An 8,294-nucleotide genomic window follows, 5' to 3' on the forward strand; every position below is an offset into this window, starting at 1 on the left:
CTGGATGCAGACCCAGCTGAGGACTGCTGCTCCTCCAGCAGCATTCTGTATGTACAGTGTTTTAATTGCTACGAGCTCTGCTGGAAGCCAGTTTTGGGCTAAAAGGCAAGGCTGATCGATATAGCATAATGTAACATTGCAGTGTGGAGTGCCCATGTTCAGGGTGCCTGCCAGCCAGCCAGCCATGCCCTTTTGCAGGATACTCCATTCCATTTCCCTTCCCAGTGGTGGGAGAATGCAAGGGAACACAGCTATAGGACAGAGCAAGAGCAATGCAGTAATCTGCCGGAAGGCCCAGAGCAAATGATGGGGTGAATGAAGAGATAAAAGAGGCTCTCAGGTCCTTTTCTTTCATGTGGGCTCGTATTTCCACACTAGCGGTTTGGATGGTAACCCTTCCTTGCAAGAATGTTTGTACTTCTAATTTAAAAAGCTGAAGATCTTTGGAGTCTTTTGCACATTTAACCTTTGCAGCCAGAAATAAGCACCGCTGAGTTCAATGGAGCTTCCTTCCAGGTAATTATCAAAGAATCACGGAGTTGGGAGGGTCATCTAGTCCAACCCGCTGCATCTCAGCTAAAGCATCCATTTGTATAGGAGCTGAGAAAAGTTAAGCCGTTCTTGAAAGGCTAGTGATGAGGTGGTAAAATTCCTTTGTTCTGGATACTCCTTGGGGGTGTGGTTGTAGCTGCTGCCCTCTCACACGCCAAACTTCATCACTGCCACTGCACCTCCTACCCAGTTTTCTGTTTCCAACCATCAGTCAGCACACCATGCCCAATGAGCACACTCAGTCTGAGCACACTCAGAGCACACTAATGCCTGCTTTTGGGATCCCCTCCCCATTGAGGGTTTTCCTTCCGCAACATGCACTCTGTTTCAGCAAATCTTGATGTGCTCCCAAGCCTGCTGCTAATCTCCTTGAACGCTGCTGGTGTTGTTTTGGCTGCATAAAGCTCTGCTCTCCGAGAATGAGCTGCTATTAGAAGATACAGTGGTACCTTGGTTCTCAAACGCCTTGGTTCTCAAACAACTTGGAACCCAAACACTGCAAACCCGGAAGTAAGTGCTCAGGTTTGCGAACTTTTTTCAGAAGTCAAACGTGTCCAATTTTGAGTGTTACTCTTCCGTTTTGAGTGCCACACTTCTGTTTTGAGTGTTACACTGAGGTTTGTCTGTTTTCGCTATTTATTTTGTATTTTTGTGGCTCTTTTTGTTTTGTGACTGTGTGGAACCCAGTTCAGCTACTGATTGATTGTGTGACTGCAGTACATTGTTTATTGCTTTCATTTTATGGATCAATGGTCTCGTTAGATAGTAAAATTCATGTTAAATTGCTGTTTTAGGGGTTGTTTTTTAAAGTCAGGAACGGATTAATTCATTTTGCATTACTTTCTAAGGGAAAACGTGCCTTGGTTTTGGAATGCTTTGGTTTTGGAACAGACTTCCGGAACGGATTAAGTTTGAGAACCAAAGTACCACTGTACAAGATACATATTGTAGTCTTCTTCTTTGGCAATCACTTGTAGCCAAGTAAGATTGTGTTCCATAAACACGGTTTTAACAATAAGTCCATAAGTGACTGCAGAGGCCAATTCTGGATCCACATGTCCTTCCACAGTATCATAGTATAGTACAGCTGGCTAGGGCTGATGGGAATTGTAGTCCAAAACAGCTGGAGGTGGGGAGCAGATGACAAATAAATTACAATCCCAGTGGGGTAGTCCGTATTTGCCAGTGGATAGGAGTGTATTTACATGTAATTCACCAGTCTTTCTGAACACCAACTTTGTGTGCATTTCTATGGCCCAGGCATGTCAGATAGCAAGTTTCACATGCGGTGTGGGGGAATTACAGATGGCAGTAACATTCATTGGAACATATACAGAGTCTGAATATTGGCCCATCTAGCTGGGATCTCTCCCAGCCCTGCTTGGCAATCCTGGGAATTAAACACAGGGCCTTTTCCATACAAAGCTTAGAATCACAGAATTGTAGAGTAGAGCTGGAAGGGACTCTGAGGATCATCTCTTCCAACACCCTGCAATGCAGGATCCTATATGGCAGGGGTAGGCAACCTAAGGCCCATGGGCCGGATGCAGCCCAATTGCCTTCTAAATCCGGCCCGTGGACAGTTCAGGAATCAGCGTGTTTTTACATGAGTAGACTGTGTCCTTTTATTTAAAATGCACCTCTGGGTTATTTGTGGGGCCTGCCTGGTGTTTTTACATGAGTAGAATGTGTACTTTTATTAAAAATGCATCTCTGGGTTATTTGTGGGGCATAGGAATCCGTTCATTCCCCCCCCCCAAATATAGTCTGACCCCCCACAAGGTCTGAGAGACTGTGGACCGCCCCCCTGCTGAAAAAGGTTGCTGACCCCTGCTATACGGGGATTGAACTTGCAGCCTTGGCATTATGCTCAGCACACTCCAGCCAACTGAGCTATCCTGAGTGCCTGCGCTCTGCCCTTTCCTCCCCAATTAGTCCCAAGGATGTCAGTGTGTACTCTCTTCTTCACACATTGTATATGCTAGCCATGCCAGAGACTATGGCCCATGCCTATCACTGGCTATACTGCAGAGTCACACATAAACCGGGATCAATTGTTCGGTCATGTGTGCTTTAAATGTGTCCATTGCTGGCTATAGTACAGCATCACACACATTTTAAACTATATTGTCCTTTATAACTGGCAGAAGAGACCTGTTTTTTATTTTCCTGAGCTTTTCTAGCTGCAACTAGGTTTCACATTGCGTTTATAACTTTATGGCTTTCAGATTATTTTATTTTTGAATGCACTTTTTCATTGTTTTATTTTATTGCGGGGGGGAGAGCCACCCTGGGAATATGATGGAACATTGGTATAAAAATACTTATATTATGGAAAACTGCTCAAGACCTCAGATTGGACAGATGATATATCTCTTTATGGAACATGGCGATTATAGGGCAGTGGAGGGGGGGAATCACACATAATCTGAAATTTAGGCAAGGACTCCTTTTATATGGTATGGCATACTTTTATTTACTACAGTGGTACCTCGGGTTACATACACTTCAGGTTACAGACTCCGCTAACCCAGAAATAGTGCTTCAGATTAAGAACTTTGCTTCAGGATGAGAACAGAAATCGTGCTCTGGCGGCGCGGCAGCAGCAGGAGGCCCCATTAGCTAAAGTGGTGCTTCAGGTTAAGAACAGTTTCAGGTTAAGTACGGGCCTCTGGAACGAATTAAGTACTTAACCCGAGGTACCACTGTATATGGCAAAGAGCACCTTCTCTTGGCAATCATCTCCATAAGTTTCGGATACTTGGAATGATAACTTGACTGCTTCTTTATTTTCCCTTCATATAATGTGCATACCTGGAATGGGGCAGGCTTTCCTGTAAATTCCTCCAGTTTGCCTTTCCTGCTGTTTCTGTTTCTACTTTTTGTTGTGCTATAACCGTTAAAAACACAGTAAATGCTACTTACAATAAAATGCATGCTTATAACAAATAAATTATGAATGAATGCCAGGATTCATGTACTTTGTACAGCAGGATTAGGGAAGCTTTGTTCCCTCTGGATGTTGTTGGACTCCAATTCACATCAGCCCCAGCCATCATGGCCAATGGTTAGGAATGATAGGAGTTGTGGTCTAGCAGTATTGGGAGTCCTGTTGTACAGCCTTGTGTGTACAACATATTATCTGCCTTTATGAGTCTCATTTCTCAGTATTGCTATGATACTATTGAGTATCATAGCCAGGCATTGCCTTATCGATCCCACAGGCATCCCTACCTTTTAATACATTCCACAAGGTTGGTCTATTAGGGAAAACGGGGCACAACCTCACCAACCTCAGCTGGGATCCCACCAGCCTTCATACTTACAACCAGGCCCAGAGGGTGGTACTGACTGTGGCAGTTTCCTCCTCCTCCTCCTTAGTCTCAGTCTTGTCCTGGTACACCTCAGTAGGGAGGAGGATGGGGGCAAAATTAGTTGCCTCTGCCTGCCATTGCCTATGGCGCCACCTACTGTTGGCTCCACCACCTTCCACCCTATCAGCCTCAATAAGTGACAAGACACCACTGCCATTAATGCTGCCTTTTCCAAGCCACCTCATTGGAAGTCTGGAGGGACGGCAGGTGCCTCCAGCTAAGAAGGGAGCCTAGGGATGAGGATGGGGTTCTAGGGATGTTTGCTCATCTTGGGATAAGCAAGTAGGACTGGTACCCAGCAATGGGACAGATATGGGGAAGGCCACGAGCCATTCGGGTGGTACCCAGTACCTGTAAAGGTAAAGGGACCCCTGACCATTAGGTCCAGTCATGGCCGACTCTGGGGTTGCGGCACTCATCTCACTATATTGGCCGAGGGAGCCAGCGTACAGCTTCCGGATCATGTGGCCAGCTTGACTAAACCGCTTCTGGCGAATCAGAGCAGAAGAAGAAGAAGAGTTTGGATTTGATATCCCGCCTTTCACTCCCTTTAAAGAGTCTCAAAGCGGCTAACATTCTCCTTTCCCTTCCTCCCCCACAACAAGCACTCTGTGAGGTGAGTGGGGCTGAGAGACTTCAAAGAAGTGTGGCTGGCCCAAGGTCACCCAGCAGCTGCATGTGGAGGAGCGGAGACGCAAACCCGGTTCCCCAGATTACGAGACTACCGCTCTTAACCACTACACCACGCTGGCTCTCGCATGGAAACGCTGTTTACCTTCCCGCCGTAGCGGTACCTATATATCTTACTTGCACTTTGACGTGCTTTCGAACTGCTAGGTGGGCAGGAGCAGGGACTGAGCAACGGGAGCTCACCCCGTCACAGGGATTCGAACCACCGACCTTCTGATCGGCAAGTCCTAGGTTCTGTGGTTTAACCCACAACGCCACCTGCGTCCCACCAGTACCTGTAGGTGAGGCCAAATATTCAGCGAGGAGACGGACACCTGGAGATATGGGCATGGAAGTGGGATTTGGGGTGTAAGGATGGTGCTCCGATGCAGTGTGTGTGTGTGTCTGGGGCCAATATCCATACCTGCCAGCCAAAGAGGATGAAAGGTACAAAGGGGAAGAGAAAGGAACTGCACCTTTTGGTCAAGGTCAGTTTGCTCTCACTTTCTGCCTCTGAAAGCCCAAACTGATGTAAACCTCACCTGTCGAGGCGGCTGCAGGTGGGGAGGAAGAGACTGGCTTGGTTCTAGAGATGCTGGCGGGTCGGAGAAAGCTCTTGGAAGGGAGAGAAGCCGCGCGATTATAAACGGAGGGATGGAAATGAGGCTGATCCCCGAGGAAGCAGCAGCAGCAGAAGAAGAAGAAGAAGAAGAGATCTGAGATGATGGATAAAGAAGACTTCCGGAGGCGGCGCCAACGGCAATGGCGGTCTCCTTCTGAGTAGGAGGAGAAGCTCAGTAGAAAGAGGGTCTGTTCCGCTACGGCGAAGCGGGGACCCGACTTGAAATCGCAGGCAGAAAGAGCCTGCGAGCGTGGGACCCAGCAGGCACCTTTTGCGCCCCCCGTTTTTTGCGAGGGAGCTCCGTAAGGGGCTCCGGTGTGCAGCGGGAGCGGCGCGGTGCTATGGGTCGATTGCTGCGTCTACAGAGCGAAGCCGCGTAGCTGTTGCCGGAGAGCGCTGACCTTCTTCCTTTGAAATTCGGCTTTAAAAAAGAACACCCGTGAGTAGGGGGATTTAAGAAACTCGGATTTGAGAACAAAAAATCTGTGAATTTGGGCTCTGAAGCGGAAAGGTGTAAAAAGGAAGTCCGTCTTTCCGTTTTGTAAAAGATTAAAGCAAAGACCTTTTTGCGCTATTACTTTAATGTGGACTGTAAAACTTCAACTCTAAAGCACCAAAAGAAAGAACTCCCCCGTTAGTGGAGAGGGGGGAAGTTAAGAAAGTGACTGTATTTCTTCTGGGGATCTTCTGGGAACTTAAATAGAATTTTTTCGAACTCTCATGGGAACGGACTGTCAGATTAATGAGGATTGCTACATTTGAGCTCGCATTGACTGTGGATACAGTAAATATTTAAGATCTAACTCTGCAGAAAGTTGCATCTTGAGTTCTATTTGGGCTGAATACTTAGTTTCAACTAAAGAGGGGACACGGAAAGTTACAAAAGACTTTGTTGTTTGGTTACTGAGAACTTTATGGTGGCTACTGTGTCCCCCTAGAGGACTATTGAAGTTAGTATCTGACTGGAGGAACTTTCCACTGCTAACTTTGGGGACTTTCCACTGCAAGGCTTCACTGTGGGAATTGACCTTGACTGAAGATAAAGGGGAATGACTGACCAAAGAGCAACAAGATCCAAGGTCAAAGTGCAACAATCTACTTCAGTCTCCCAGCAACGTAGGGCATCTGTGCCTGGCCTCCCTGTGACTCAGGAGGAAGACCCAGGGCAAATTGAGCCAAAAGGAATGGCCTCAGAAGGGGAATTTACATCTGTGTTGAATAAAATCTATGAAAAATTGGAAGGCCTAAGTAAACAGGTCTCAGATCAGTCAGCTGAAATTAAAGGGAACACAGCTAGTATTAATTCAAATACTAAAGCTATAGAAAAATTGTTGGAGGAATCTGCGACTACCAGGAAAATAGCTGAGGAGGCAAAGGAAAAAGCCGTGGCTGTGGAGGAAGAAATTAAACCAATACGTAAACAGATTGGGGACCACCAGGCCTTATTGTCTATGGTTGAATTGAGAGAGAGGCAGACGAACCTGAGGATCAGGGCGGTGCCAGAACTTGAGAAAGACAACCTGAATGACTATCTCTCACAGGAATTTCAGAAATTCTGGAATTTGGAGCTGGACAAAGATTTTAAGATAGTGAGCGCCTTCAGACTTGGAAGAGGAGGGAAGAAAAACAGGGTGAGAGACTGTTTGGTGACCCTCCGATCGAAAGAGGAACGAGACAAAATATTGAGTGCTCACTTCCAGAAGACCTTAGAGATTAACGAGTCCAGAGTGGAGATTTTTAAAGATATTCCGAAACACCTTCTGGATTTGAGAACCAACTACGGAGACTTGGTGGCCCTGTTGAGAAGGAACACTATTGCTTTCAGATGGGAGTTCCCCCAGGGACTGTCCTTTACGTTTAAGGGGAAAAAGTACAGGATTAGATCAGTGGAAGATAAGGAAAAATTTCTGAGAGATTTTGAAGAAGATTTACAAAAGGAAGCGACAGATTTGCCAAAAGCCTTGAGACCAGGAGCTGACATAGCACCACCACCTTTGGGATTCGACAAAAAGAAGAAGATACCACCGCAAGAACTTGACGAGCTTTTGGGAGCGGCCGGAGGAAACTAAAATAAATACACTATGTCTCTGCAATTACTAAGTTGGAACATTCACGGTTTGAATTCTCCGGAGAAGAGGAGGAAAGTATTTCATATATTGAAAAAGGAACAATTGGATTTAATTTGCCTGCAGGAAACTCATGTGGTAAGGCTCCATAGGAAAGTTCTTATCAACAAAAGGTTGGGTCAAGAATTTATTTCATCTGATAAAGTTAAAAAGAGAGGAGTTGTTATATACGCTAAAGAGAGCCTATCACCGAAATTTGTTTTTAAAGATGAACAAGGAAGGTTTATCGCAATTGAGATTCAACTACAAGGTGAAAAATATCTGATTCTAGGAGTATATGCACCAAATGAGGGGAAATCTGAATTTTTTAAGAAATTGCATGAGACATTGTTGGACTATATGGACTATAACATCATTTTGATGGGAGATATGAATGGAGTGGTATCTACTAATATGGATAAGTCGCAAAGACAGGTGGTAACTAAAGATGGAAGACTACCAAAAACATTTTTTGAATTGACTGACAATATGGATCTGATTGACACTTGGAGAACTAAGAACCCCCTTGGAAGAGAGGGAACATTCTTCTCTGAAGCCAACATGACATGGACAAGAATCGATCAAATATGGATAACTAGAGGACTGGCACCTAAGATTCGAAAAGTGGATATCTGCCCTAAAACTTGCTCCGACCATAATGCAGTAAAGATGGAGATGAAACTAACGCTAATCGGCTCCTTCAGATGGAGGATGAATGACGCCCTGTTTAGAGACCAGGAGGTGATTAAGAAGGCCCAAAAAACATTGAAAGATTATTTTGAGATAAATTTAAACACTATGGTGGAAAAAAGAACAATCTGGGACGCAGGTAAAGCGGTCATGAGAGGGTTTCTGATTCAACAGAATGCAATAAAGAAGAGAATCCAAAATGAGAAGAAAGATAAAATCTTGGAAAAAATAAAAGAAGGAGAGAAGAGATTAAGAGCGAAACCAAAATCCCAAGAAATTCTG

The sequence above is a fragment of the Podarcis raffonei genome, chromosome 13 (assembly GCF_027172205.1).
Source record: "Podarcis raffonei isolate rPodRaf1 chromosome 13, rPodRaf1.pri, whole genome shotgun sequence".
NCBI lineage: Eukaryota > Metazoa > Chordata > Lepidosauria > Squamata > Lacertidae > Podarcis > Podarcis raffonei.